The sequence below is a fragment of the Sphaeramia orbicularis genome, chromosome 19, assembly GCF_902148855.1.
Source record: "Sphaeramia orbicularis chromosome 19, fSphaOr1.1, whole genome shotgun sequence".
In the NCBI taxonomy this organism is placed as follows: Eukaryota; Metazoa; Chordata; class Actinopteri; order Kurtiformes; family Apogonidae; genus Sphaeramia; species Sphaeramia orbicularis.
This window is the reverse complement of record NC_043975.1, coordinates 20,324,741-20,346,948: the sequence shown is the minus strand read 5'-3', so window position 1 is coordinate 20,346,948 and position 22,208 is coordinate 20,324,741. Positions and strand designations below refer to the sequence as shown.

Here is a 22,208-nt window from a genome sequence, read left to right as displayed (position 1 = left end):
TTTTCGAAAATCATGTATTTTCCTGTATCTAATTTATTGATCATGTAGATGTTCCAAAAAGCTTGGAGTAAATTCAAAAGTTATTATGTCAGAAACAGAAAACTGAAGAAAAGCTGACTTTTTCAGCAAAATCTATCATTAACTGAACATAAACCAAGTGTCTCCATCCACTGTCATTGATCAAACTCCATGCATGGGTTTTACTGGTGAATCAATGTTGTAGAAGATGACGGTGTTTCCATGTTCACTACAGAGCCTCTGAACATCCAAATGGGTCATATCTGATGACCATGAAAAGATGACAAACTGTATTTTACACCAAAAATTTACATGTAGTGATAGGATTAGTGGATCAACAGGTATTAAACATTTCACATCAGTAGATGGTTTAGGTTGACAGTGGATGTTTGGGTCTTTATGGGTTAATCAAGTTATTTGTGTTTTGTTGGCAGACAGAAATCTTTATTATTCCAAACCAGTATGAATCCACACACCCACCTAAAATAGTACTGCAGTCTGATTTTATTGCTATTTTACTTGATAGAGTCAAAGTGCAGTGATAATACAATCATGGTGCAGTAAAAGTCACAAGGCAGTGCAGATCATAATGTGTTGATACAGTAACTACCTCTCAAGGCAGTCTCAGTGTCTCGGTCAACAGGTTTAGAGCTGAAAAACAAACAGTTTAATAGGTCTTTAAGAAAAACACACATATACACACAATCTATTCCCTCCTGTGGTTCATCTGAGGACTCGTACTGTCATTGCACTGTGAGAAATGATCAGGGGTGGCAACATTAATGTATTTTGGTCACATTAGAAAGAGTGATCGTGCTGATTCGGAAAAATAGCCATCTAATTATCACATAGGAAAGGAGAAATAATGAGTGCAAGTGCTGGAACTCAGCAGGAGGGGGAAGTAGACGCTGGTGTCTCTATTGTTCAGAGCTGTGGAGCGACTGAGTAAAGCAAGTCTAATAAGCTGGAGAAAAAGTGTTTTTACCCTCTATACCTCCATCCTCGACTGTTTCATAGTGCGACAGTTGACAGGTCAGAAGAAACAAGCTATGAGCTATTTTGGAATTTCAGACTATAGTTCTGTTATAAACTTAAAATACTCCTTGTGGTGCAATCAGTGTAATCCTTTTTATTACTTCCTATTCCTACGCCAAACTCCAGGCCCGTATCATATCAGGACCTGGCGGGAGTCATGCTGCAGCTGGAGTCCAAATCCAATGCATTGTGATGGACTGAGTAAATAGTCAAGTACTTAAATAACTTGAATCAGCAGGGAGAACACCAGTCTCCTCATCTCTGACGTACATGCATTGACGTCACTGACTTAACACTGTTTGCACAGCAGGAATTGTTCCCAAATGAAAGGTAATCATGTACCGAGTCCCACACATGCAGTGATTCTCCTCTTCATCTTTTTTTTTTACTCTTTAATGTTTTGTTAAAGCCTAAAGATAAGGTCAAATATAGCAGAGGAGGGAGAGTGAATCATCACAATCAACTGAACAGATCTGTGCATGAAAGTGAGTGCGTGGTACATTATGGGCATGTCAGTCTGTTTATACTTGTGGAGACTTGGCTCTAAATGCAGGTCATGTTGTATATTAAAGATATCTGTGAAGTGTCAAAACTTCTGGAAATCAGTGCATCCAGATGATACACACTTACTTTGCTGTGAAGTTGGAGCAACAGGGTAAAGAGGGAAAAATGAAGGGGGGGGCGGGGGGGGGTCATCAAATTTAACTAAAACAAAATTTGTCATTTATGGAAAACCTTGACTTCTAACAGGAAACTCTAGAGAATAGACAGATGTTGAGAGAGTGAAAAAATAAATACATTACATTAGAAAGTGCGTACAAATCACATTAAGTCCAAAATGTCAAAATCAGTTGCAGTACTGGATAAAGCCAAATGTCTTCTAAATAAAGTATAAGAATCATGAAAATAAACATTTATAAAGAATCATCAAACCCTTTCATTATTCAGCTAAACCTGATAAAATTTAAAGATCCAGTTGACTTTAAAACTGTTAAAATCCTGTGCAAAGTAATAGATCAACAATTGCCTTACATTAGAGAAACATTAATTCAGTTGAGAGAAACTATACAAACTAAGAGGAACCAGTTTTTCAGTCAGTAAGGACTGATGCTGAAAACTACTGCATCACAACAAAAGATGTAGGATAATGGAACTATTGTAGAGAAAAAAAAAAAAAAAATCATGAATCAGCAATGAAATTCAACAGTCTATTTAAAAGTGGTATAGTGATGGGATATGAGATGGACTTCTGATGCTTCTGTTTGTTACTTTTTTGTAACTTAGATCTTAAAAGAAAGTATAAAACCATTTTTATAGGACTTGAAAACATCAGTTTCTTCTTACTTCATTTCAAACTTCTTATTTGAAAAATCTGTTTATCTCATCATGACAATGTTTGTATTTTATTTTCTTAAATATGTTATTCTTTTTTTTCTACAAATAAAAGTATACATGAATGTACGTGTGTGTGTGTGTGTGTGTGTATATATATATATATATATATATATATATACACATACACACATATATATATTTAAGTAGAAAAGAGTATAGAATACATAAAGTCATAAAAGAAGAGTAAAATATTTTGCAGTTTCTATTAAAATGATTCTTATAATGTACAGCCCTCCAGATTTGCATCACAATAAGAATTAATAAAGAATTACAGCGCAATAAGAACAGAGTGTAAGTTACAGAATTCATTCATAGGCATGTGAAAAGAGAAAAGTTTTCAACCTAGATTTAATAATGTCTACATTTAGGGGAATTTTAAGCTCTGCCGGCAGTTTGTTCCAGTTGTTTGCAGCATAACAACAAAATGCTGCTTCTACAATTCACAGAACTAACAATCCACAAAAACCCTGAGGATGGGTATAGTCATTAGTTGTACTAAATAGTCCTTAATAGAATTACTACAACCATGGCCAAGTAAATACAATATAAATAGCATATGAATACACATCTCAGTGAGGTTAAGATAAATTAAATAGTCAATTTGAGGGCGTTTGCTTAAGGGCTGGTCATGTGGTTTGACTTAGTCACAAGGAAATGAATGAGAGTCAATGTCATCTCCACTAAACACATGGAAACACAACACAGTATGTGTGTGCTTTGTTCAGGTGTAATTAAACAGGTGACAGTGGTAGGGTGAGTGTCAGAATTCTTATTTTACCTTATAATAAAAGTATTTTCTACCCAGTCTTGGCACACCCTTCCACTGCCATGTGAGGAAGGAGAACAACATGCCAACAAAGCCAGAGAAGAAAAAACACTGCAAATAACAAAAAAAAAAAAAGACAGAAAATGCTAGAAAACTGCATTTGTAAATGTTTTATGAGGATGGAAGATAGACTCTGATACACCAAAACATAGTGTGTTAGTAGCTGAGCTTGAACATAACTGCTGTTTGTTCAAACACAGCAAGGTGACTTATCATTATGCTGCAGGATATTTATACTTATCTCCTCCAGAAGAATGCATTTTCTTATTTATCTAGTCATAAATTTAGTTCTTGTTTCATATTTCATTGGTGAACTGAACTGAACTGACTGAATTCATCACTGAGTGCCTGCATTGTTTTATATACAGCCTCTGTTGTTGTTAGCATTGTAGCGCAAGACTTTATCCACAGTTCAAGTCATTTTAACACAAGTTTAATTTCCTTTTTCATGAACTATTGTACTGCAATTAAACTATAAGTGAGAGAACATACTTTCTGTACTTTCTGAACTTACCCTTTAAAGCAGATGACACCAAATAGGTATGGAATGACAATGAAATATGCAGACACACACACACACATACGCACAAGTGCATAATGTACTGAAATGACTGTTACAGCAGAGCCACGCAGCATCAGCTGTAATGCAGCTGGAATGAATGCACTGGAGAATTGCATTCAGAGTCAGAAGAGAGTTAAGCCCGAGGTTAGTTTGACAGGAAAGAAAGGGAATAAAAAGAACAGATTCATGCTGGCAGCTCCTCTAGAGACAAACCTTAAACCTTGAGAAGACAAGATGAGAAACATGAAAAGGCAGTGACTCATCTGATCTTGTTTTAACACTGGCTCCATCTGTATTCATGCAGAGCAGCGGTCCTGGATCGAGTCTGTCTGTGGATCCACAATGCCACTCCTTGGTGACTTCACACATAACTGTCGGTACAGAGGCTTTTCTAGTCAAGTAGATGCGCTGCGTCACTGCAAATCTCTAATGGAGCAGTGTGTGATTGTGGGTTTTTTTGGGTTTTTTTTTTTTTTTTTTTCAGACAGACTCATTTAAGTTTCATCAGGCCGCTCCTGAGGGGGACGACTCCAGCCGGCGGGGAGGAGAGGAGCTGCTCAGGCCGTGGCTGACGACCAAATCTAACAGAGTGGAGCCTCTCTTCATCTCTGCTCCCTCTGCACTTCTTTTCATCACATCAGTACCAGTGTGGAGTGTTTTTGCAAGTGGATTTTTCTTTTTCCTGTTGATAAGTGGCAACAATCACGCAGCGGGGAAGAAACTCCCTCATGAAATGTATTCAAATCCTTAATATCAATGAATACAGAACTGCGGTGCTGTGAATAGCAAAGATTGAAATAACTTCAATATATGCACTATGCTTGAAACATGTAGACTATCAGAGCTCCTGATTTCATTTTTTCCATCATAGCAGGGCTGTTATAGAACCGAATCTCAAATCAGTATGACACCAACACTTTTTTGGTCTAGGAATTGGATTATCAGGACCACCAAGACCAACTAAAACTTTACAAGCATCATTAAAACACAGCAAGAATAGCATTTAGTTAACCTAATCCAGTGGTGCCAGGCACAACCAACCCTGCCCCTCACACGTACCGTAGCTTATTTTGGCATCGATACAGCTGATGTCATCATGTCTATGCATGTGCTGATATCAGCATATCAGTTGCCTGTATATATGTGCCAAGTTTGAAGTAAATTGAAACAAAATGCATGTTTTTGTAGACATTAGAAAGTTAGCCCGTTACAAGTAAATAAATGGGAGAAAAAAAGATTTAAAAAATGCTTAAGAATTTTTAACTTTGAGATACTTTTCCTAAAATGTAACCCCATCTATTCTGGGTCACTCTAAAATCTATAAATCCAATTTGGTATGAATTCAACCAATAGTTTTGCTGCTACAGACATGTGAAATTTCGCCCATTATAAGTAAATGGGGAAAAAAAGATTTTAAAAATTCATAAAAAATTTTAACTTTGACCTACTTTTCCCAAAATGTAATCAGATCTATTCTTGGTCACTGGCAATCTATAAACCCAATTTGGTATGAATTCAATTCAGTGGTGCCAGGCACAACCAACCCTGCCCCTCACACGTATCGCAGCTTATTTTGGCATCAATCCAGCGGACGTCATCATGTCTATACGTGTACTGATGTCAGCATATCAATTGCCTCTATATATGTGCAAAGTATGAAGTAAATTGAAACAAAATGAATGTTTTTATAGACATTAGAAATTTTGCTCATTGTAAGTAAATGGGAGAAAAAAAAAGATTTAAAAAATGCATTAAAAATATTTAACTTTGACCTACTTTTCCCAAAATGTAATCAGATCTATGCTGGGTCACTGGCAATCCATAAATCCAGTTTGGTATGAATTCAACCAATAGTTTTGCTGCTACAGTCATTTGAAATTTTACCCATTATAAGTAAATGGGAGAAGAAAAAACATTTAAAACTTTAATTAAAAATGTGAATTTTGATCTACTTTCCTCAAAATGTAATCACATCTATTCTGGGTCGCTGGCAATCTATAAACCCAACTTGGTATTAATTTGACCAATAGTTTGGCTGCTATAGTGTAAACGAACAAATAAAGAAACAAACCAAACCAAAAACATTACCCCTTGCCTCTCCTTTGGGGGACAGGGTAACAATGATGGATTGTGGATGTGTAGCGCTCAAAGGTCCACTTTCAATCACTGTTGTTGTTTTACTTGAAAACGATGCAACATAATGCCATTGTTCTGTGGTGGCTCAGCAGAAAAATGGTTCTTCTAAGGTTTGTAAGTTGAACAGACTCCAAACCAGCATTAGCAACAGCCCAGAACTAGCACAAGGTTCATATTTGTAAAAGAGGAGGAATGAGAGTTCACCATGCTCCTACAGTAGCTCAGAACAGACCCCCCATTCTTCTTTTTTCCATTTCACAGTGGTTGTCACTAACTATCACACGCTGAACCTTTTAAAGATTCATGGTTGGGTTCCAAGAAATATTTATCTATTCTGTACAAGTTTATTTGCGTCAGGCTGTCTGACTCAAATAAAGTCAAAGGGTCAGATATTGATTCTAAAACTTTTTTCTGTTATTCTTAAAAACCCCGCAGGAGGGAGAAAGCGACCTGTTTCTTTGTGACCTTCTCCTGCGTCAATCTTGTAGCCTTTGATAATTTCAGCAGCTTTTCATGCTTCGGGATAAACACACGTTGCAATGATAATTTTGTTTCCATATCTAATCATGTTTGGTTTGACGATTATTCACAGAACTAAGTAGAATATTCTTGGATTTTACGACTGATTATAGTTTAAACAATAACTGCGTCTGTTGGGTGTGTGTTTCTGTCAGTGTGAGTCTGCGGTACATTAGGCTTAACAGATTGTTTTCTGTGTTTAGGCTGTTATTTGTGTCAATATGTCTCAGCGTTTCAGAGCAAATTTCGGCGTGGGAGTGTTGGTGTGCTTTGCTTGTGTATGTATGTGTGTGTGTGTGTGTGTGAGACAGAAATGCGAGAGTGAACATGATGTACCCAGGCACAGTTTTCCTGGGTTCTGTCCAACTGCAGGAGTCTGCTTGCAGCTATGTACTTTGGGGAAACCTCCTATCACGTCCCCACTATTCTCGCTCTAACTTGATCTACCCCGTGACCTCAATTTACCCCCCACCCTGGACACCGATGCCACTGATATCCCTCTTCTTTGCCCTTGACTTCCTGTCTTGTCCTGCTCTTCCTGCCCTTGTTCTCTAAACCTGACCTGAGTTTCATGGTTTTCAGCAGTCCCTTAATGGTTTCTCTGTAACGCCTCCCTCCCCCTCTCCACCTATACACTCCTCTCTCCTTGTGTTTCGTCCCTTCCCGACTTTCACTTGTTCTCTGGAAGCTCAGCCGAGTAAAAGGTTTTGGTCATGTGAGGTGAATGCTGTCTGCTGTGCCAAGCCTGCAGCCTGGCGCCAGTGGCATAAAGACAAAACAGAACCCTTAAAATACACACTCACACACAAACACGTGCAATGAGAATTTAAAGTGGTAATCCTTGAGATCCTCTTTTTTATTTTGGCAACACGTCTGGTGCTAAGCGGTCATTACGGTGTTGTTTTGGCTTTGGGAACAGCCCCTTTCTGTTTATAAAGTCTACTCTTCCCCATCTATTCAGTCCAAAAATAAAGAAACAAATAACACTCATCTGTGCCAGGGTATTTTTCCCAAGAAGACCACTAGGTATGGTGTGCCAACTGATTACAGTGATCAACCTGGGTACTAAAATAAAAAAGGTTTTAGACCAGAAAAATGAGGAACATGTGTCGAGCTCTAATGCCACACAAAATTAATTACTAAATCAAAAATATGTCAAATTATGTTTGCCAAGAAGGTTTTTGTTAGTTTATCAGCAGGGACAGCTTTCATCAGTTTGGTGAAGGGTAGGACATAGGGAAAAGATTAAAAGACTGAATTATTGGAGAACATCCAAAGCTTGAATATTGCATATAGTGTAATGGTCTTACATATTCAAATGCAGCTTTAAATATATTGTAGAAAAGACTGGTATCATTACAAGAGGGCATAAAGTTTTTTTCAGATGTTTTATTTTAGCTGATATTGTTCACTATCATGACTTCATGATTCAAAGGCTTATTAAATGTGGTTCTGAGCTATTCTTTACTGTCACAACATGACCAATACTTGCAGAGCATTTGACTAATTTGAAATTTTGTGAGTTGGTTTCCCACTGTCTGTAAATAATACAAAGTACTGGTCTTTGTTCTTCTTGGTCATTGTGAGTTAAACACAAGCGGCAAAGACCTTGGCTCCAAAATGAGGCCAGTGTGGAAGTACTTTAAAGTTGTAATACCGGTGATGGCCACTGGGGTTAGCTCTATAAAACCTTTACCCAAACAAACAATTAAAGCATCTACTGATCGAAACAGTTTAATAAATTTTGAACCACTTGTCCTATCCATACACTGAAAAATTGTCTAAAAAAAAAAATTAAAAAAAATGCAGTTTCTCACCTTTTCAGCAGCATCAGATATGACACCATTTGGACATACAGAGGCTCTGTAGTGATTGATTCACCAATAAAAGTCCTGTAAATGGACAAATAGCAGCGATTATCAGAATCTCTTTATTGTCATTGTACAAGTACAACAAAATTGAGGTAGAGCTCTCCAGTTTAGTGCAAGAAATTACAAGGCACACTTACTTAAATTAGGAAAAAAAAAAAAAATAAATAGAAATAAAAAAAATAGAGGTATTGCAACTAGGAATGTTTCTTAAAAAAAAAAAAAAAAAAAAAAAAAAAGAATTAAGTAGCGCAAGTAACAGGAGAGTAGTGAAAATGACACTGGACAAAGTGCAAATGACATGAGAAAATAAATATTGTAGGATAAATAGTGGGAAAAGATAAAATAATATGGAAGAGTGTAAACATTTGACAGATATATGGATGCCTGTTTTTCAGTTAACAATATATTTTGCTCAAGAAAGTTACTTTTTCTTCATTTTTCTCATTTTTTATAAAAATAACTATTGAATTTACTATGAGATTTGATGAACATCTATATGATCAATAAATTAAATATAGTAAAATACCTGTATTCATTAAAGAAAATGCAGAGAATGAAGTGATCAATAGTGATAAATCCCTTGGATAAGGCCAGATGTAGGTTCCACCAAAAAGACTGTGACATGACGTGAAATCATTTTGTACATTTTGTACACTTGATCAGGCTTTGTGATTCTAATATATAAGTAATGCCCCCCTAGTAACTGGCTACAGTGTAAACCTTAAATCCATGTAGTGTTACACAGTAGGACATCGGACTGACTATCCTAAAAAGTGGCATTCATTCAGAGTTTCTAATATACAGCATGTTGGTTTTATTTTTGCTGTAAGTTTGTGCCAGCATTTTGAACTATGATGGACCAGACAACAGCACAACATGATGAATGATTCAGAAACCTTTAAGCTACAAGTAATTTAAAAATGCACACTATATGTAGTATATTAGTTAATATGTTCACTTCAGCCAAACTGGATGCCGGGTTTATACTGCTTTATACTTCCAATTACTAATTTTCCTGAGTAGTAGTAAAGAATAAAATGTAATATAACCCACATCCACTGACAGCATCCACAATAACTTAATACATTTAATACTATGACTTGTATTGCTTTAACCCATAAAGACCCAAACACCCACCACCGACCAAAACCATCTACTGATCTAAAATGTTTAATAACATCTGATCCATTATTCCTATCAATACGTTGAAATAATTAGCGTAAAATACAGTTATTCATCTTTCCATGGTCATCAGATATGACCCATTTGGACGTTCAGAGGCTCCGTAGTTACCATGGAAACACAGTCATCTTTTACAACATTGATTCACCAGTAAAACCCATGGAGTTGGATGTAGACTTTTGAGTTTCTGTTAAGTTAATAATATTTTTGCTGAAAAAGTAACTATTTCTTTATTTTTTTCCCCCCTGATGTAATCTAATAACTTTTGAATTGACCCTGAGCTTTTATGAACATCTACATAATCAGTGAATCAAATATAGGAAAATGCATAATTTACACTGAGAAAACTTGAAATAAAGAGGATAATATTAAAATAAATGGTAATAAATCACTTTAACAAAGGTTAAATATAGAGATAAATTCATTTGGGAACTGTCACAATAGTACTGCTGGGTCTTTATGGGTTAAAGGGTCCCAATGCAGTGGTAGGGGCCTCGTTTTGCACGATATTAAGCCATTTAATTTAATCACTGTTGTGCTGTATCAATCAGCAAAAGAAGAGAAAGTCTTTCTTCAAAACCTCAAAAAAAAAACAAAACATCTATGTCAGTTGAGAATAGTTTCCATGATGATAGTGTTAGAAAGAAGCTGGAGTACCTTGAAACAAGTCAGACAGATTAAGGCAGATCACTCTACAAGTATCAAAAACAAATCTGATCGAGGAAAATTCTACCACTGAGGAAGAGAGTCTGTGGGAGATGAGTTAAATTGTTTCAAGTTATGCTGGCAGGAGATTTAAGGCATCAATACAAGATTAATCTTCTTGCTAAAATGGATTTTTTTTTTTTTTTTGTTTTGGTGTAGAAGCTCCTCTGGATAAGACTCTCCCAGATCAGGGAGGAGCGAGGCAGGTCCAAGATAGAAAAACCCTGATACAGAAAGAGGGATATGGGTGGAAGGAATGAGAGCAGGAGATGAACAAGGGAATGAGGGAAACGACAGGATGAGCGAGGGAAATCTGGGTTTAAGAGCTTTGCTCTGCTTTAACATGAGCAAATTATTCAGAGCCTGCAAACAAAGGAGCCAGGAGAGGAAGAGGACTCAGCTGAGAACAACTCCATGTAGGCATTAATGAAGTTCTCCGCCAACACAGAGCAGAGAGATTTTACAGTGTGGAGGCCAGAGACGCTGTGCTTATTGTGTTTTGATAAAATGGGAAAAAAAAAAAAAAGTCTTATACTTCATTTTCCAATTATAATTGCTACGCTGATTAAAACAGAATGGCTTTTTTCTCTTTTGCCTGCAATTAAAAAGGTTGCATAAAAATGTCACCGCACTAAATGACACTATTAATATCAATGTGTGACAGTCTTCCAGTTAGTATTCAACCTGCTGACATGGTTTCTGCTTCTCTTAAGACACTCTTTTCCCTTTTCACCTGACCATTAATGTTTTAATTACATAATACAGCCCTGTTGCGCATCACTGTGATTTAGTTTATATAATTATTTTTACTTGATTGACTTTATTTCTGATGATTAATCTGTAATTATTTTTTATACAGACTTTTAATCGTGTGCTTGTTTGTTTGCTTTCTTTTCCTTTTCTTTTTATATAAAGTCACACTACCTATGGAAAGCACTTTGTCTTCTTCTTCTTCTTTTCTACTCATTATTATTAATAACATATACCACCACTAACTTTAGCAAAAGTAACACACTGTAAAAATACAGGAGGTACAAGTCTAAGTTAAATGTTTTATTACAGCTCACAACAGAGGCTGTATTAATATTTACTCTGAGATTACAGTGTAATCCATTGCATTAGGAGTATAGGTCCTGCCCCTGGGTGAAAGGGCAACATCCACAGCTTCGAGGCTGCATTGTGATTAATTTGTATGTTTTTCTTGACAGATGGCTCAACTGTAACTGTGGTTAAGGCGGTTACATTAACAAGGCCATCAGAGTAGTATTTTAATACAGCTAAAGTTACAGTTTACTGGTAGTAAATGATAGTTCCTGGCCTGTTAGCATAGTTACATTAGTTAACTTTATTCAGGTCTGTCAGGTAGACGACCATGGCATAAATACACAGACATATATTATTGTCATCAGACACACTTAGCTGTTAGCGCGTAGCTGAAAGTTCTTGGTGGCCAAAGTGCAAGCTCAGAGGTTTAAATGTGAGATGTTTGTGTGGCCTCACCCACATCTGTTATACGGTCTATAAGAGAGGTTACAGAGATCAGAGACTCCTGAGCCAGAAATGACCCTTTACCCTCCGTCCACTGACTATCTGTGCCTTCATCTGAAAAACATTAAGAACATACAGAAATGAATAATAATTATTGTGGAATATGTCAACATTTTTCCATAATTGTTGAAGATTCTTACATAGTCCATTTGTAATAATGTCAGCCTGGTGCTGTTTTTTGTTCATGTTCTGTTTCTGAGTAAAGGTACACATGATAGCAACTACTTTTTACAGTAATAGTTGTATAATTTCATAAATGCACCATTTTTTTTTTTTTTTTGTGAAAGTCATGCAAAGTTAAAGTGCAAAATAAATAAGGATAAATAAATATGTTACGTCATAAAGACGTTAATTCTGAGTAGCCACTTGAGGGTAAATGAACAAGTATTTCTCCTGTTTTGGGTCAAACATCTTCCTGTTAGATTGTTAAATGTCTTGACCCCTGGTCCATAGGAATGATTAGTTACAGGTGCAACAATTTATAATCTGACAAAGAAGTTATTAGTTAGCATATATCTATTGTTTTTATTACTGTTTTATTACTATTACATGATCAGAAAAGTGATCTGAAATCTGGACATTTCAGGGAGGATGAAGTGATAACCTTTGCATCACTAACAGGCTGAGATAATAAAGTTAAAGGAGGCATTGTCTGAATGTCTGTCTAAAGCTTAGTGCAGTGAAAATGATGAGTCTTCTTTCACCTTTCTTTATTTACACACACACACACACACACACCTACACACACACACACACACAGACACACACACATATATATAAAGAAACTGAAATGGCAGCACTCATTTAAAGTGTAATCATGAATGAACTTCTAGTTGCCCGACCTAACAGCTTATTTATGTAATTAGTGCCACCAACTTACATCAGAAATTATGTCACACAGATTTAGATCGAGGCAGATCAACTCTGCTGTGCCAAAAATAGATGAGTTGTTTGACTTGAGCTTATTCACTGCAGTGCTAATTAGATGCTAAATCAGGCTTCGTCATGACTTCGATGTTTACACTGCCGGGTGTGTGCTGGTACAGATGAGCGGGTAACATGGTGGAGGGTGTGTCATCTCTAATAGAACATGTATTGATCTGTCTGTCTCTCAAATACACTCAGGCTGTGGCTTTCTGGTCAGCCAGCACCCTGATTAAACTTCTAAAGCACATTGCATAATACATGCAACAGAAGCGGGGCAGTGGAGATTTAGAACAGCAGCCTCTCGCTCTCTCTCTCTGATGAAGGGATTGCATAAGAAAGGAGAAAGGATGGATTCAGGTCATGGTGGCTCTGGGAGCCAGTGTGAGTGATTAGACCAGACACACTCAGGCTACTTGAGCGCGCTCCCTGTCTGGAGGGGAGAAAGGAAGGGAATGAGGGGAAGACGGAGAGATACTGGCCTTCTCAGACTGTCAGCCCCTTCCACTTGACTGCTGTTCTATTCCTGACCACCCTGTGTGCTGTTCCAAAAATAAAACACTAGGAAGGAGTGGGTGAACACTTGCATATGCACCATCACCCCTTACACACACACACAAGCAAAAACTCTTTTCTAACAGCTTTTGATTTAAGAAGGTTTTGTCAAAACATATCAATACTAGAAAAGCACTCGGAGAGCACAGACCTCCACCAAGGCAGATCAGTGCCCCCCCCATCACCACCAAATTCAATCATTTGTTCCTTGTGCCAGTATCAACATTTCCTGAAATTTTCATCCAAATCCGTGCATAACTTTTTCAGTTATCTTGCACACAGACAGACAGACAAACCAACGCCGGCAAAAACATAACCCCCTTGGCAGAGGTAACAATAAAACCAGCAAAAGAGTCATGGAAGCTCCAGGAACCAAATGAGAAACATAACTCCAAAACTCAGACCTTCCCTCTGCAACTCTCTAAGCTTCTGTGCTGAGCCTCTGATTAGAGCAGTAGAATCACACCTTAACAGTGATCAGTAATTACAGCTGTCAGTCATGTGTTTAACTCCCCACCCGTCTGAAAACACCTGTGAGCGGCCAGAACATCTTGTCACAGAATACATTTTCTTCAGCCTGAAGAATTAGATTCAGAATTCTGTTCTAAGGCCACAAGATATATCTGCATTTGTGTCAGAGATGGTCCAAAACAGCTGCAAACTGCAACAGTAAGAGTTCTGTAAAGTTTGCATACTTCTCTTATCACATGAAATGCTGGAGCCTAAAAAGCTGTGTAGCAGCAGAACGTTAGATCTTTCATTAACCCAAAGTTCAGATAGCAATTCAGGCTATTCAGTTTGTTCAGTTTCTTTCAAAGGTTCAGTATGTAAGAATCATATGTGCACCTTACCTGAAGTTTATGTTGGAGTCTGTTTTACGTGTATCATTTGCTTATATTAGCTGACTCCATTTATTTGCACACTTTTACCATCATAGACGACCAGAAGAAGTACTTTCTGAGGGCACTGTGAGTGTAAGCATCTTCACAAAAACCTGATCTGGGCTATCAATTTAGGAATCAGCACACAGATTATAATATATATACATAAACTAGACAGCTGTCAGCTTAGAAATGGGCATCTAGCACAACACAGATCCCAGCACACTATTGAATCATTAAAAGCTTGCTCATATTGCAATATTTTATGTTTTTATAAAATGCTTTACTAAAAATTCCTGTATTTTTATTGAAACTCTGACAAAACTTCTTACACCCACAAATGCCACATGAAATCCTGATCGGGTTTAGATAAACAAAGCTTTTTGCAATCTTAGATTTACTAGTCAAACAATATGTGAAGTATAGAAATAGGATAAATGCCAGATTATATTTAAGCCATAGGGTTTTTATTTTTGTATCAAACACACTTTGTTGTTATGTAATATATGAGTCAATATATAACTGAGGGACTTTTGAAGTCCATGAGATGTATCTTGCGTACATTTTTATTTAAAGTTCATTATAATCATGTCTTTAAAAATTCCATCATTATTTAATTACGGAAATAATCACTTATGAATAAATGATATCATAAATGACTAGATATACTAAAATGTCAACTAATTAGCTAAACAATAATAAAATTAGCTTATTCAAAAATTGTTTTGATTGTGTTCTTTTTATTAAGTTGAGATAATCATGACATATATTTCTTTTTTGGCAATATATCAAATATTATATGGAAAGTAACAAATTGCATCTGTGTCCCAGAAATCACTTTCAACTAAGTTACCCATTACAAAAACACCTCTCAAGGAGGTGTGTTAATTCCAAATCACATGACCTGCTCCACATGATGTAATTTCCTCCTGAAGAAAACACTGGCAAGACTCCAAAATATGTTCTTTCTCCTCTTTCTTATTTAATATAAAGTAGTGTGTGTCAAGTGTGTATTAATCGCACTCTTATGTTAACAGTGTTACTACGATATCTTCAAAATAACTTTCAATTTCAATTTTACTCAACTGTATGTATGATATTTAAAAGAATCTTTCTGTAAAAATGCCATGTGATGTGATGTGTTGATTTTAGGCCTGAAAACTACAAAAATGTCAACTATACCTGTCAACTATTTTACCACGTAAAGGTAACTCAAAAAGTCCCTCAATTACATATTGACTCATATGCTGGTGTCTGTTGTTCAGTGGATTCCCTAAATTCTGATCTGCACCAAAGATCTTACTTCGCATATAAAACAAATGACAGTAATGAAATATTCACGAGCAGTTAATCATGCACAGTAAACGACTGTCAGTTATCTCCTTCCTTCACACCATGAAAATAAATGAGGGGGGATGCACTTTCTCTCCTCATTTTCCACCAGTCAGTCACTATTTTGCTCTGAGCAGGGAAAGTTGCTGAGTGTGCATAATGTGTGAATGTGTGTCTTATATGTTGTCGTAGCTATTTCTTTTCATAAAGACAAGCGGCAGAACTGGAACGAAGTGACCGCAGGCTCAGAAACTGGTTTACAGTGTGAGGGTTTTAAAAGTGTACTCTGGCAGCTGGGACAGAAGCCTGCAGTCCATATGAGCAGCTCCCTTTAGTGTCTTCATTACATGGTCAATTATCTAGGCCTAAGATAACGGCGATGCTCCTCAAGAGGACAATAAAACTCATGCAGCACCAGTGCTACTTTTTCTGAAAGTGTTCCTGCATTGTGGGTATAAGATTCTAACAATGGAACGCTGGACACTGAAGCTGACTGAACTATTCTTAAGAAAAGAAAAGAAACAGAAAGTGATATGATGTTGCAAACACAGTCCTGTTGTACATCTCTGCCAGTGGTCAGACAATGGAGATTTATGGGTTATTTGAGCTTGTGCTGACATCTAGTGGAGACCAGGGGTAACTGCATCAGCAAATGTGGAGACAGGGATCTCAAGCAGCTGAAAATTTCCATAAATGTAGATGCAATTGCAGACATTTTCAGTTCCTTGAAGGGTTTACCTAAAGAGGAAGTATCTTGGACTTTATCAAATGGACGGGGTTTGATCCTAGAATGACACAAGGCTGCAACTATATTGTGGAGAAAAAAAAAAGTGTTTGCTAAAAGTATGATGCGGTGTGTTCTGACAGAAGGCCATGAACAACTGAGGTAAGATAACATGGGTATATCTCCAGCTACTGTCAAAGTGGATCTATAAATATATATTTTTTCCACTGTGTGTTTATTTTATTTTATTTTTTTAAATTACAACAGGTCACCACTACTGCTTCATACTGACAAAAAAATAGTACATAAGTTCTACTAAGGTGCAAAAATCCTATCCTACATTTTTAGAACACTAGCTCATGCTGGTATACACTGCACCAAGTTGCATGGAGTAACTTCTCATTTCTTAAACGACAATATCAGAAGATGTTTCCTGTGGTCATGGAACAAGGATCAAAACATCAAGCAGAAAAAACAACTGAGAAGATTGATCTAAAACAACTAAAATTGGGTTAAAATCTGTTCAATGCATCATTAAATCCCATGAGGATAGTGGTGGACCATCATCTACACAGAGAAAATGTAGGCAAAAAAATCTTGGCTGTGATTGTGACTGAGAATCATCTAAATATTTGGTGAAATCAAATAATAAAAAAACAACAGTGAAACTCAATGCTATGTTTAATAGTGGAAGTAGGAGCAGATGGGGAACTAAACTAAAACTAATGAAAAGACAGTGTTTGTTTTTTTTCGTTTTGTTTTGTTTTGTTTTTTTTCCTGGTACTGTGTATTTCCTCTGTGCCAGAGCAGCGTTTTTCAACCTTGGGGTCGGGACCCCACGTGGGGGCACTTGGAATTCAAATGGGGTCACCTGAAATTTCTAGTAATTAATAAAAATAAAAATAAAAACTTATTAATAAAAAATATATGGTGAGTTGAGAATGACAATCACAATACATAAAAGACGTGACAAAGACAAGCTGAAGCTGAAGCACTGTGGTACTGTTTATCTGTCAAATGTTCATTGTGGTCGGTTTCCGATGCTGCAGCTCTTTCATAATTCATAGTTTGAGTTACTGTTTGTTCAGTATTAATTGTCAGCCTTGTAAATCCAAGCTGGACTGACTGTACATATCCTGACCAAGGAAAATAAAATTCTCACTTTGTGCAGTAATCTACACCTGGCTTTTCTGCCTCCGTCCAGAATAATATACATTATATAGACTAAATGTGGTCTACAATTAAAATTTATTTGGAACATAGTATAGCAAACTATTACATGATCAAAAACAAATTAATTTTAGCAAAAAAAGTCTCTATTTTGAATATCTGGGGTTGCCAGAAATTTGTGATGTTAAAATTCAGTTCAGTTCAGTTCAGTTTCTATGCTCCGTATGTCTGGAACAAACTACCCGAAAATATCAGGTCTGCTGAGAGTCTGAGTTCTTTTAAGTCAAGCTTGAAAACTCACCTGTTCACTGCTGCCTTTGACTAAAAGGCTTTTTACTTTTTAAATTTCAAATTCTCCTTCGAAACGCTGCACTGCAACTCTTACTTCAACATGTGTGTGTTTTTATATGTTTGGGTTTTATGTGTTGTTTTCTTACTTGCTGTTTTTAATCACCTTTTACATGTTTCTTTTATAATGTTTTAAATGTGTTTCTTTTTCCCTTGTTGTTGTATTTCAATGTCCTGTATGAAGCACCTTGAATTGCCTTGTTGCTGAAATGTGCTATACAAATAAACTTGCCTTGCCTTGCCTTAAAATGGGGTCACTAGCCAAAAAAGGTTGGGAACCACTGAGTTAGAGGATACCAGAACCAGACTGAACAACTTAAAGAGTCAACAGCAGAGGATGCTGTGGTTCACACAACCTCCTAGTAGTAGTAGTTGTAGTACTAGTAGTTGTAGTTGTACAGGACCATAGAACAGTTCTCTTCTGTCAGAGGAGATGCAGGTTTCAGTAAAATGTTAATGTAAAGTGGGGTGAACCATGACACATATTTATTAATAGGAAATTAAACTTGTTTTACTGAAACCCACTGAGAAAAACCTGACACTGGAAAGTTACTTGATTGAAGAAAAAATAATTAATGTAATCCTGACATGACTCCATACTTTCAGTGACACCTCACCGTTTCCTGGCTCAATTCAAGCTGATCCCTTTAAAGGAAAATCAGGATAATCTGAATCCTAATATAGTGCAATGTTCAAGGCCAACTCTGACTGTGTTTCAGAGGAGTAACAGCATTTCTCAATCATTTTCTCCATCCAGGGCTGGGGATTTGAGCTGTCATCCTCCCAGCTGAACTAAAGCTACCACCTACCAGCTTCAAACCTTTCAGCTGCTACTGCCCCTCCATGATATATGACCACGGGATCCTGTTCATCTCCTGTCAATGCGTGTGAGTGGCTACTATCTTTTCAATAGACGTTCCAAATGATATGGCCATAACAGATGCAGGTCATGAATCAAAGGTCTTAAACCACCCGGCTAGTTGATCTGTTCCACAGGTGCTACTGTCCGATCCACTCTGGATACACAACAAGGAGTCACGACAAAGAAATACACAGATGGTCGACCCTGTTCTACTGTCCCAGGCTCGGCTTTCTGCTGTGCACTGTGTACCTGATGCATGTCTACATCAGAGCCTTGTATGGACCACACTGACTACGCCTGCCTCATGTGAACTGAGCGAGTGAACGCAATGACCCCGTCCAATCAACAAAGCCTCAGAGGAAGGGGAGAAAAATTCTGTACAGCATATCAAAGCATAACTCAAGTGCCCTTTTAGTTGGCCCACCTCAAATTAGAAAAGCATAAAAGAAGAAAAAAAAAAAAAACTTGTGAGTGCTTGAAAAATAAGGATCACACATGTTTTGAATATGCTGAATTTTAATTGATAATAAATTGTGCTTTTGTAGACCCCAAACTATGTATTGAAGTGGTTAAAGGTGTTTTTTTAATTGGACATAAGCTGGAAAATAAGAGGAGAAGAAAAATAATTGATGGCTTTTGAGGTTGTTTTGATAGTTGAACCAGTTTCCTCAGCTGAACTGTGGGTTGCACCTGCAAATGCTATAAATTTCTCCACTAAAATTACAGTATTATGTGTCTGGTTGCTTAAGGGACATATGCAATGTATAGCAAAGTCATGCACTTAATCATGCTGTTGAGAAATCATTAGGGAACCAAAGAGACCCATAGTGTTCTTGAAACACTTTGACCATGCTTCAGTTCCAGTTTATACTAAGTTGTACTCAAACTTCTTTCCTTGTGACCCTTAAAAATCTAACGCTGGACCTGCTCACAAGTTATGACCTCATTTTATGCACGAGTCTGCAGTCTGCAAAGCAATGTATTTACTCAAAAAATGTGCTAAATTCATATTTACTTATTCAAAAGGTCATTACATTAAAAATAACTACACATGGGAGACAATGCATGATGACAGTGGTTTAATGAGTGATGTGAATTGTATGCTTTGACTTTCAAAGTGAGATCTCAACCCATCTGCGACATATATGTATGCAGACGATAACACAAACTGTGGCGCTGAATTAAACGAGGAACTTGACACAAATGGAAAATGGATCCTGGAAAACAATCTGATAATTAATACATCTGAAACAAAAAGTATCATATTTGGCTCAAGCTTGTCCCTAAAGAATGAACCATGGCTTAATCCACAGAGAACCAAACAGCCACCGGTGACACAAACCATCCACAGATCTAAACTGTTTAATTCCTGCTGATCCACTAATCCTATCAATACATGTAAATAATTGGTGTAAAATGCAGTTTGTTATCTTTTCGTGGTCATCAGAAATGACCCATTTGGACGTTCAGAGGCTCCGTAGTTACTGTGGAAACACCGTCATCTTCTTCAACATTGATTCACTAGTAAAACCCATGGAGTTGGATCAATGACAGTAGATGGAAATGCTTAGTTTATGTTCAATTAATGTTATATTTTACTGAAAAAGTCACTTTTTCTTCAGTTTTTTTCATTTTTATATAATCAACTTTGAATTTACTCTGAGCTTTCATGAACATCTATATGATCAAGTGAATTAAATATAGGAAAATACATGATTTACGCAAAAAAATACAAAATACAGAGGATAATATTATTTAAAAATCAGTGATAAATCAGTTAAGAAAGGTAGAAATACAAAAAAATTCATTTGGGAACTGACACAAAAGTAGCACTGGGTCTTTATGGGTTAAACTGATACATCCGTTCAGCAGGTGAAGGAAATTAAGCTACAGGGCATCACTATCACAATAAACTGTCATGGTCAAAACTTATTGAGAAAATTGTCATTAAAATACTAAAGGTGTTGTGGAAAATTGTTGCAGAAAACTTTCAAATTAATTAAACTTTTTGAAAATACTAGATAATATGAGCAAATGCCAAAAATAAATATTTCAACAAACTCTAGGTAGTACAGAATAAGGCTGCATGTCTTGTTCTTCAATGTCTGGACGACCTTACTGTTAACAGTATGAATTTAATCTTGACTGGTTAAAAAGTCCCATCATATAGGTGCTGTCGACTACAACACAATTTACAGTCTTATACATATGTCAAAAAAGGAACTTCCTTGGAACATCATATCTGTAGGATGTTGTGTGTCGCTGCTGCTATTATATTTAATAGATTATTTCAAGTATAGGATTTGATGAATTTGGATGTGTTCACTTGAATGAACTGTGACGTCTGATGGTCTTAAATGCATTTTTGTGTGTCTGAAATCGATCTAAGATGCATCAAAGAGAATGTCGTCTTTTTGTAGATGTATATATTTAAAAGTAGTAGGGCTCAGCTAATAGGGATCCTAAAAACACAATAAATTATAAGCTTATAGGAAGTTTATGTATGATATACCAGACAGCAGACAGTGCCCATCATCATCATCATCATCATCATAACATGATTTTGAGGAATGGTGGTGTATAGAGTTCAGAGACTTGTAGAATTAATGCCAAGGTACAGTAAAGCTGTTTTTAAGGCATGTGGGAGCCCAACACCTCACCAAACAACAAACACATCTGTAGTTACATAACTCCTAAATCAGTGGAGCTCTTAAAAAATACAACACCTGTACAGTCAAAGTGGTTGGCTTAGCGTTAGCCCTGGTAACAGGACTTACAGTATTCCTGAATGTAGCCTTTTCCAGTGGTTAATATTAGCGCGTATGTGATTTAAAGTTTTTCTTTGTAAGATCTGCTGATGTGCTTATGTGAAGTTTGTGTCAGAACATGTGTTGTACTGGGATTCCTACATAATAACATGTGGATGCATTTATAAGCTTATTTAGCATTGAACACTGTTGAGAATGAAAATTTCCAGTCCTTTCCAGTCAAATGATTGATGTTCTTGTTGACATGAGCAATATTGTCATTAGTTTTTTAACTGAGTTAGTTGAGGTTAACAAACAATCGGGCCTTGGCACAAAACAAACTTCATGTCAGCACAAGCAAATGTTTCATAGCACAGGTTTGAAGTGACTGAAGCTAACAATTTAGCTAGTTAATAAGTTAGTAAAGTACTGTAGGAAATCTGAAGGTACGACTGAGACATGAAGCTGAACTTCTTGACTGAAAACACTGAGATTTTTAGCCATGCATCAAAGTTTAACATAATTTTACAAAGACCACATATCCAGACATTTATACCAATATTTATCCATCCATCCATCCATCCATTTTCTTCTGCTTATCCGGGGCCAGGTCGCGGCGGTAACAGTCTAAGCAGGGATGCCCAGACTTCCCTCTCCCCAGACACCTCCTCCAGCTCTTCCAGGGGGACCCCATGGCGTTCCCAGGCCAGCCGAGAGACATAGTCTCTCCAGTGTGTCCTAGGTCTTCCCCGAGTTCCCCTCCTGGTGGGACATGCCCGGAACACCTCCCCAGGGAGGCGTCAAGGAGGCATCCGAAACAGATGCCCGAGCCACCTCAGCTGGCCCCTCTCGATGTGGAGGAGCAGCG

The 22,208-nt window shown here is 37.0% G+C and overlaps 1 long non-coding RNA gene across 1 annotated transcript; it reads left to right on the top strand.

The window, feature by feature from the left end:
• The first annotated feature begins 1,178 nt into the window (after positions 1-1,178).
• On the top strand, positions 1,179-19,883 carry LOC115410041 (uncharacterized). Its single transcript, XR_003934042.1, has 3 exons — positions 1,179-1,383; positions 4,141-4,277; positions 18,489-19,883. It is a non-coding gene; the product is annotated as an uncharacterized LOC115410041 (long non-coding RNA).
• The last annotated feature ends 2,325 nt before the right edge of the window (positions 19,884-22,208 follow it).